Genomic DNA, 10,948 nt, shown 5'->3' with positions numbered 1-10,948 from the left:
GCCTATCTAAGTATTCTTAGTCTTAGCTAATACTTAAGCTTTAACCCTTGATCGCCCTAAAATGCCAAAATCCTAATTTTGACACTTCTTGAACTCTAGATTCATTCATGCCACCTAAAGATCAAATTTATCCTCAAATCTTGGCATGTTTCATTTTTCCTCAACAGTCCTCTAGATTTTTCCAACTTGTGCCAATTGAAATTATCATCAACATTTTCCATGATGGCACATTTTACTCTTCCAAGGAGTAAATATTAATGATTATTCCATTTCATTTTCAAAGGTTCACAAAACCTTGAAAATGCTCCTTGAGTGTCAATTTCCTCAAAGTTGGGTTAACTACCCTTCCAATTGGAGTTGACACTCTCTAACCCATCTATGGGGTAGAGAAGATGCTCCTAGGAACCCAATACCTATTTGAGCTCATTGGGTTCACTAAATATTCACTAGGGATAACTTCCCTAGCAACCCTCCTAATGACCCTCTTAGGCTTTAAAGCCTTGGCCATTTGGGACTCATCAAGATCAACTCTAGGGGTGACTCCCCTTGTGACCTTGGTGTTGGTCTTCCTAGCCCTAGGTTTTGTTCCATAGTCGAATGGAACATTATGATAGGTGGGCTTGACCATTTGGGACTTAGGTTTGTGACCCAAACCTTTCTTATCCTTGGACTTGGGTTTTTGACCCCTAGACCCTAGAGTCAAATCCTTAAGAGCCTTTTCTAGAGAGTCAAGTATTGACCTCAAGACTTGATTTTCTTTCTCTAATACCTCAAGTTTTGATTTATCATTTTCTTTGAGGTATTCCTAGGCATGTGTCTAGATGATTTGGGATTTCTATCTAGATTTTCCTTAGCCTTAGATGAGTTAATTCTAGGGTTAGCATTTCTAGAATTGTTCTTATCTAGGCTAGCATGCTTGGCTCCTAAGCACATGTATCGATTTCTAGTGTTAACATGCTTATCATTATTGACAATGGCAATAAGACTACTAGCATGCTTCCTACTAGAATTGCAAGAATGAGCTTTAAATGTTACCTTAGGGTTTGCCTTAGCTCCCCCTTTACATGTGTTTGGCCTCTTGTCCTTGTGAGGTTGCCTCCCCCTTGGACATTGACTCCTATAGTGTCCCCGTTGCTTGCATTGGAAGCACACCACGTGCTTCTTGCTCTTGCATGTCGGGACTCCGACTTCCTTGACCTTTGGTGCCGGTGGAGTCTTTCTAACCCTCTTTGGACACTTACTCTTGTAGTGCCCAAACTTCCTACACTCAAAACACATTATGTGTAATTTGCTTGAAATCACAGTGTTTGAGTTACCTAGGGTTGTGGATGTAGATGAGCTTTCTTCTTCATCCCTTCCGGAGGTAGATGCCTCTTCTTGCTCCGATTTTGAACAAGAGCTCTCCTCCTCTTCTTCCTTGGATGTTGAGTAGCCCTCAACTCCCAATTCGCTTCCTCCATGATGTGAGCTACTTGACTCACTAGGCTCCTCTTCATGGAATTTTGCCAAATTGTTCCACAATTCCTTGGCGTTGTTGTACCTATCTATCTTGCACAAAACATTATTAAGTAAAGCAAATTCAATAATTTTTGTTACCTCGTCATTGATTTCGGATTGTCGGATTTGCTCTTTCGTCCACTCCTTCTTCTTGATAGGTTTTCCTTCCTCATCCATCGGAGGGGAAAACCCTTCTTGTACACAAAACCAATTTAACATATTAGTCCTAAGAAAATACATCATCCTTACCTTCCAATATGTGAAGTTGTCGTGAGACTCGTAGAAGGGTTGAATCGTGACATCTTCTCCATAGAGATCCATCTCTAGCCCGTGCTCCCCCGGGTGTTGATCCGTCGAAGAGCGGCCTCGCTCTGATACCACTTGTTAGGATCGTTCGTACTCGGCTAGAGAGGGGGGGTGTGAATAGCCGACCCCAAATCGTCGTTTCTTTCTACAAAACGTGTTAGCGCAGCGGAAAATACAAAGAAACGAAAGAGAAGAAAACCAAACCTTAACACAAGGATGTAACGAGGTTCGGAGATTAGGGCTCCTACTCCTCGGCGTGTCCGTAAGGTGGACGAGTCCAGTCAATCCGTCGGTGGATGAGTCCCCGGAGAACCGGCTAATACAATATACTCCTTGTGGGTGGAGAAACCTCGCCACAAACGTTTGCAACAGCAAACAAAGAGTACAAGAACAGTAAGAAAAGCAATACAATATGAATACAATAGCACTCTACCAATTGCTTGCTTTCTTGTCGACTGGAGGTGAAGCAGCAACTTCACAACCCAAACACAGCAGCTGGTCCAGACGGAAGCTCACGCCAAGCTTCGGAGGCGAGCTCAATCAAAGCTCGGTTGAAGCTTAAGCAGCAACAAATGTAGCGAAAAGAAGAAGAAGAAGATCTTTTGCAGCAGCTCGACCCCTTTATACCGCGAAGAAGACAACAAGAAACTAACCGCTGGTTAGACTCGACCGATCAGATTCACCGATCGGTTCGGCTTGACGGTCTTGGGACCGATCAGCCGATCGGTCCCCGCATCGATCACCGCCGTACGTAAACATTCTGCGCGATCGATCGGCCTGGACCGATCAAAGACAACCGGATCGGCCGCCACGGCCGATCAGAGCTCTCGATCGTCCACGCATCGATCAGCGCTTTCGCGGCTATTGATCACCTTCTGATCGGTCTGCAGACCGATCAGATACCGATCAGTAGCACACTGATCGGTCACCAGACCGATCAGATAACTAGTGACTTGGTTTTTGCCCAAACCAAGTCCCAAGCCTTCCAAACCAACATTCGGTCAACCTCGACCTGTTGGTACTTCATTCCTAGCATCTGGTCACTCCCTTGACCTGCTAGAATTCCCCGCCAAGTGTCCGGTCAATCCCTTTGACCTACTTGGACTTTCCTCAACACCAGATGTCCGATCATCCCTGATCCATCTGGATTTTCCCTTGCCTGGCTTCACTCACCCGGACTTTCACCTGGCTTTACTCACCAGGATTTCCATGCTGCCTAACATCCCAGTTAGGACTTCCTCACTGCCTGGCTTCACTCACCAGGACTTTCCAACTGCCTAACATCCCAGTTAGGACTTTCCCACTGCCTGGCTTCACTCACCAGGACTTTCCAACTGCCTAACATCCCAGTTAGGACTTTCCCACTGCCTGGCTTCACTCACCAGGACTTTCCAACTGCCTAACATCCCAGTTAGGACTTTCCCTCGTGCCAAGCTCCCTGCTTGGACTTTTCCCGTGCCAAGCTCCCTGCTTGGACTTTTCCAGTGCCAAGTCTTCATACTTGGACTTTTCGCGTGCCAAGCTCCCTGCTTGGACTTTTCCAGTGCCAAGTCTCCATACTTGGACTTTTCAGGTCAACCAGGTCAACATTGACCTAGGGTTGCACCAATAATCTCCCAACCATCTATTCTTGTCTCACATCAAGAATAGAACTCTCTCACGAGTGTCAAACATCAACATGCAACTCAACTAGGTCAACCTTGACCTAAGGTTGCACCGACAATCTTCCCAAGTCAAACATCAAAATACAACTCGAGTCGGGTCAACCAGGTCAACCTTGACCTAAGGTTGCACCAACAACATTCTCGAGCAGATTTCTGTTAAGAAATGCGGTTTTGACATCCATCTGCTAGATCTCATAATCATAGTAAGCTACAATAACAAGTAAAATCCGAATGGACTTAAGCATCGTAACTGGTGAAAAAGTTTCATCATAGTCTATACCATAAATTTGCTTGCAACCTTTAGCTACCAATCTACCTTTATAGGTATGCTTATTCCCATCCATGTCAGTCTTCACTTTGAAGACCCACTTACACCCAATGGGTTTGATCCCTTCAGGTGGATCAACTAAAGTCCATACTTGGTTAGTGTACATGGATTCCATTTCGGATCTCATGGCCTCTAGTCATTTCTCAGAATCTAGGCCCTATACAGCTTCCTGATAAGATGTAGGCTCATCAAGACCAATAAGCTCTACATCACCGTGATCAGACAAGAGAAATGAATATCTCTCAGGTTGATGATGGGTCCTATCAGATCTACGTAGAGTCGTAGAGATACTACTTGAATAGGTTGTTTCTCCACAACTTCTTGTGGTGCCTATTCAATTTCCATCAAGGCATCAGTGCTAGTTTGTGTATCTTGAATTTCTTCAAGATCAACTTCACTCCCACTAGTCTTTCTAGAAATAAATTCCTTTTCTAGAAAGACACCAGTTCTGGCAACGAACACTTTGCCTTCTGTGGGATTATAGAAGTAATATCCCTTTGTTTCCTTGGGATATCCTACAAAATAACACTTATCTGATTTGGGTCCAAGTTTATCTGAGACTTGTCGTCGAACGTAAGCCTCACAACCCCAAATTTTCATAAAAGACATCTTGGGACTCTTCTCAGTCCATATTGTATATGGTGTCTTTATGACGGTCTTAGATGGAACTCGGTTAAGTGTGAAAGCGGTCGTCTCTAGAGCATGTCCCCAGAAGGAAGTAGGAAGATCTGTATGACTCATCATCGATCGTACTATATCTAATAAGGTGTGATTTCTCCTTTCTGATACACCATTCCATTGTGGTGTTCCAGGTGGAGTAAGCTGAGATATGATCCCACACTTAATGAGATGGTCATGAAACTCTTAGCTAAGGTATTCCCCACCTCGATCTGATCGAAGCATTTTAATACTCTTACCAAGTTGGTTTTGTACTTCATTCTTGAATTCTTTGAACTTTTCAAAGGATTCTGACTTGTGTCTCATCAGATACACATAGTCGTATCTATTGAAATCATCAGTGAAGATAATGAAGTAATAATAGCCTCCTCTAGCAGTTATTCTGAAAGGCTCACATACATTTGTATGTATGAGTCCTAACAGACCATTAGCCCTTTCGCCATGTCCACTAAATGGAATCTTTGTCATCTTGCCTCGAAGACAAGATTCGCATGCCTCATATGATTCAAAATCAAATGAGTCCAGAAGTCCATCCTTATGGAGTTGGGATATGCAACTCTCATTTATGTGTCCTAGGCGGCAATGCCAGAGATATGTTTGGTTCAAATCATTAGACTTGAACTATTTGGTATTTATGTTATAGATTGGGTTTTCAAAGTCTAGAACATAGAGTTCATTCACGAGATGTGCACTACAATAGAACATTTCATTGAAATAAACGGAACAAGATTTATCCTTTATTACAAATGAGAATCTTTTCTTGTCCAAACAAGAAACAGAGATGATGTTCTTAGTTAAGGCAGGCACATAATAGCACTCTTCAAGTTCTAAAACAAGCTCAGTGGGCAAAGATAAGGAATATGTTCCTACAGCTATAACAGCAACTCTTGCACCATTGCCTACTCGTAGGTCCACTTCGCCCTTTGTCAAAGATCTACTATTTCTCATCCCCTGCACATTAGTACAAATGTGAGATGCACACCCGGTATCTAATATCCATGAAGAAGAAATAGATAGATTGACTTCTATAATATATATACCTGAGGTAGAAGTCTCACTTTTCTTCCGTTTCACTTCCTCTAGGTACAACTTGCAGTTCCGCTTCCAGTGTCCTTTTTCACCACAGTGGAAGCAGGTTCCTTCCTTAGCTACCCCGCCTTTAGGTTTTAGTGCATGAGTCTTGCCTTTGCCTTTGGCTTGGGTCTTACCCTTACCTTTAGGCTTCTACTTTTCTTTTCCCTTAGGTACCATCAAAATGGTACTAGGCTTTACCTTCTTAAGGTTGAGTTTAGCAATTCTTAACATGTTCAACATCTCAGGTAATGGTTTGTCAATTTCATTCATGTTATAATTCATGACAAATTGACTATAGCTTTCAGGCAATGATTGCAAAATAAGGTCAGTGGCCAATTCTTGGCCTAGTGGAAATCTCAATCGTTGTACGTTCTCCACATACCCAATCATTTTGAGCACATAAGGCCCTACGGGACTTCCTTCTTGCATTCTACATTGAAATAGAGCCTTGGAGATCTCAAATCTCTCATGCCTTGCTTGTCCTTGATATAGTTGTCTAAGATGTTCAACCATATCATAAGCATCCATGTTCTCATGTAGCTTTTGAAGCTCAGAGTTCATGGTGGCGAGCATAAGGCATGATACATCTAATGCATCATCATGATGCTTCTTATAAGCATCCTTATCAGCTCTAGTAGCAGTTGTAGGGGTGCTTCAGGAATGAGCTGCTCTAGGACATACAGTTTTCTTTCTTGTTTGAGAACTATTCTAAGGTTTCTATACCAGTCCAGGAAGTTAGCTCCATTGAGCTTGTCCTTATCAAGGACAGATCGCAGAGAGAGAGAGAGTATTTGACGTATTTAATGACATGGTGATCTACAACAATAAAATGCAGAAATAAGTATCATATTTTGATCATTTAACTAGGACTTTAATTAAATGATTCTCCCACTAAATTATAAAGCTTTGGTAGAAGCAAGTCATAGATGTGGTTTTACCCACACTACCAGCTTCAAATCCAATTACGATAACATTCATGTGGGACAAGATCCATATTATACCTCATCTTGAGTTAGCTTTGGCTAATCACCCAAGACTTTGTATAACTTAGGTAGGCAATGTGTACCAATTGGACAAGATCCATATTATACCTTTTCTTGAGCTAGTTGTGGCTAATCGCCCAAGATTTGTATAACTTAGGTAGACAATGTTTACCAATTACATCCTATGTAACTCTTACATCATTAGGTGAACAAGACTATTTGTTCTTTTGCCCATCTTATGAAATCTACATTATAACATATCTTGAGTTAGCTTTGGCTAATCACCCAAGACTAGTATAATTGAATTACATTATATGGGATATGCCTCTAAGTTCTCAACTTAATTAAGTCACACCCAAAGTTTAGTAGTTGGACATCACAATTGTCTTGTCGCACTCTAGCAAGATAAATCGAGTCACTTTGCTTTGGCAAAACCTGACCACAATTGATTGAGCTAGTAGTGAGTACTAAACTTTGGTAGGCATATTTAAAAGACCTAATCATGATTAAACTACACATGCATCACATATCATATCATGACACACATCACATATATGCATAAAAGAAATATGACGCCTGTGTACCTGCATGAACCTCCCTCCATATCCGTGGGGTCGGCACTAGGGGGGCCGCTAAGGTAGCGGATCTACCTTTATAAAAAAAATATGACATAGTTATGGCCCCATTATCTATGATCCTCTCAAGCCAATGAGAAGATCGAAAAGTAAACCTAGGCAAAAGCATCTTCTCCAAGTGTTTCCTTGGTCGTCATGTGTTGTTGACCTTCTCCCTTTTCACCGTCGTCAAGTAGACTTATTCTTCTCTAATTTGTACATTACAAAATCTAAAGAAAACTCGAGTTACATTCGAGTGTAGCTTAAATTTACAACTAGAATAAAAGAGAAGAGGCACGACACGCAGGCCGTATTATGAATTATAACACACACATCTAATCACATCGAGGTTTAAGGATTATAACCATGCACCATGTCATATAACATTCTTAATATATTATGACAAAATTTACTATGATTTAAACAACTAATTATGAGCCACAACGCCATGATGGTTTCGCTAAAAACCTCTTGGCCGAAACTTGCTCATAATCATGCAAATCACAATAAATATGTCATGCAATTTCTATATCACATATGAAATTCTACTACAACTTAGTATATACCTTTGCAAGTGACTCTGATACCACTGTTAGGAACTAGGGCGCTAAACACGCGAAAGTGCAGCGGAAAACATCTAGTTCCTTTCCAGAAAATCCATGCGAAAGAAAACCATATACTAAGTACTAATTCTTCTATATGAGAAAGTTATACCTTTGCTGCGTGCCCTTCGCAATCCCGACAGTAATGTTTCTTTAAATTCGGATCTCAGTGTGATCAGTACGTCCACGCCTCTACGGTATCCACATGAACACATTCTCCGTCTGTCTCACAAACTCATAACTTGGAGAAGAAACAACCTTTGTTGTGCTAGCAACTCTACAAGGTTGTTTTTGGCCAAGAGAAGAAAAGGAAGAAGAGCAAAACCAAGAAGAGCACACTCACCCAAAAGGTCACTTCATCTATATAAGGTGACTTCACAAAAGGGTTATTTTATCAAATAGGTTACTTCACCAAAAAGGTTATTTTACCAAAAAGGTTACTTTTACAAATGGTTTTTGTATTCATCCAATGAATACGAAATACTTTTCTCTCTTGATCTTCCTTTTGATTAATGATATATTAATTTCTATTAATATTTATTAATCTTAATGGGTTGGATTTAGAATATTGGATTAACCATTAACCCAATAAGTCATTAACCCAATAAACTAATGAGTCTAACCCATTACTCAATAAGTCTAATCCGAATTCATTCGAGTCTAACTCAATGTATATAATTCGAATTAAACTTAACCCCATTATCCATCTCCAAGTCAACGTGTTCTTTGTGTGTGACCCAATAGGCTCTCGTAACATTGGCAATGTATCTAAAATCATTTAGATACATAAGCAATGAGTTGCATCTAGCAAGGCATCATTACTACCCAAGTGACGAGGATGTCAAGATCTGACCTAACCTGTCCATGGCTATTATCTTTTATGACTTGACCTCTCTATCCTTGATATCTAGGTTGATCAATGAGGCATAGACCGTGTCATCCTCTTATTAACCTTTGTGTTTCTTGATCTATAAGTAGACACACTCAATAAAATAAGCTCAATATCTCATATTGACTCATTTGCGCATGACCATGCTTTCTTGTGTCCTACTAATCAAGGGGCCCACAGATATCGCTTCCGTCATATGGAAGGGATAGATCCCATCTACATCACTCACATCCCTCCGCATAATTCATTGCATACCCAGTGATCGACTTTATTGTCCACCTTATTACAAGTGACGTTTGCCGATACCAAAGTACACAACTCCTTATGTAGGGAACCGTAGTGACTTCAGGTTAAAGGATTATTCATACCAATAGTCACATGAGAATGTTTATGACACTCATATAACGATCATGAAACATTCTCATGGCGGGTCATTCGGTATATATTCTCTAATATATACACATGTGTCAACCTGATATCTCATATCCATGACTTGTGAGATCAAGTCATCCGTTGACCTACATGCTAGTCTCAATGCATTAATATTGTCCTTTGTATATTAATACTTGACTAGGAATAGTTAAGAGTAGTGTTCTCTACAATATCTCACTATCAATTCAACCAATTGATATATTATAGATAAGAACCTACTACTCAAGGACATTATTATACTTATTCAATTGACACTGAACTGAAATAAATATAATAACTAACTTTGTCTTTTATTAATAATGATATATGATACAATAATGTGCCATTTACAATCATCTCATAATTGGTACTAGAGCTAATACTAACAATAAGATGGTGCAAAAGCTTGCCTCGGACTCTTATTATCTCCAAGATGCAGAGGAGAGAAACTTAGAACGACCTTGGAGTGCCAACCATCTACAACCTTATAGGGCTTAAAAAGTATGTCTGTAATTTACTTGTGTATTATGTTAACCTTTTACACTTAATGAGAATGTAGCCGAATTCATTTGAAAAATCTATTTAGCCCCCGAGCAATCGGGTATGTCCCAGATCCCGAGCCATAACCTAGGTTATAAGCGAGCACGCTCTCACGCCTATAAATTTTTAACCCCCGAGCAATCAGGCTTGTACCAACATATATAGTCGAGCGATGACTATAAATCCTTGAATAATAAATATTACAGTCAAGTGATGACTTTAAACTCAAACATATTACAGTCGAGCGACGATTATAAACTCTTGAGCAGTATATATATAGTCGAGCGACAGCTTTAAACTCAAGCAGTAGGCATATCCTCTTGCTTATAAATTTTTAGCCCCTAAGCAATCGGGTATGTTTTAAGCCCCAGAGCAATCGGGCATGTCCCAGACTCCCGAGCCATAAGTCAGGTTATAAGCGAGCATGCTCTCGTGGTTATAAATTTTTTAGCCCCCGAGCAATCGGGCCTGTCCTAGACTCCTGAGCCATAAGTCAGGTTATACGTGAGCATGCTCTCGCGCCTATAAATTTTTAGCCCCCGAGCAATCGAGCTTGTACCAAACATATATAATTGAGCGGCGACTATAAATCCTTGAATAAGAATATTACAGTTTAGTGATGACTTTAAATCCAAACATATTACAGTCGAGCGACGACTATAAACCCTTGTACAGTACATATACAATCAAGCGACGACTTTAAACTCAAGCAGTAGGCATATCCTCACACATATAAATTTTTAGCCCTCGAGCAATCGGGTATGTTTTAAGCCCCTGAGCCTTTGGACAGGTTATAGGCGAGTATGCACTTTAGTGGAATTCTAACATCAAGGAATATAAATGTCTAGCCTGATTATTCAGCTCAGCTTCATTATCTCGATCGGTTTATTATTCAGTTCAGATATACATTATGGGAAATTATTGTGAGGACATCTCGCAAAAATATGAAGGTTATAAATGTCCGACCTGATTATTCCGCTCAGCCTCATTGTCTCAACCGGTCTATTATTTAGTTCGGATATACATTATGGAAAATTGTTACAAAGGGCATCCCGTATATATATAAAGGTTATAAATGTTCAACCTGATTATTCTGCTCGACTTCATTGTCTTGACTGATCTATTATTCAGTTCAAATATACATTATAGAAAATTATTGTGAAGGACATCATGTAAATATATGAAGGTTGTAAATGTCCGACCTAATTATTCCACTCGACTTCATTGTCTCAACAGGTTTATTATTCAGTTCAGATATACATTATGGAAAATTGTTGCAAAGGACATCTCGCAAATATATGGAGATTATAAATGTCCACCTGATTATTCCGCTCGGCTTCATTATCTCGACAGGTCTATTAT

The sequence above is a fragment of the Zingiber officinale genome, chromosome 6B (assembly GCF_018446385.1).
Source record: "Zingiber officinale cultivar Zhangliang chromosome 6B, Zo_v1.1, whole genome shotgun sequence".
NCBI classification, from domain to species: Eukaryota; Viridiplantae; Streptophyta; class Magnoliopsida; order Zingiberales; family Zingiberaceae; genus Zingiber; species Zingiber officinale.
Note: the sequence above shows the minus strand (reverse complement) of the source record.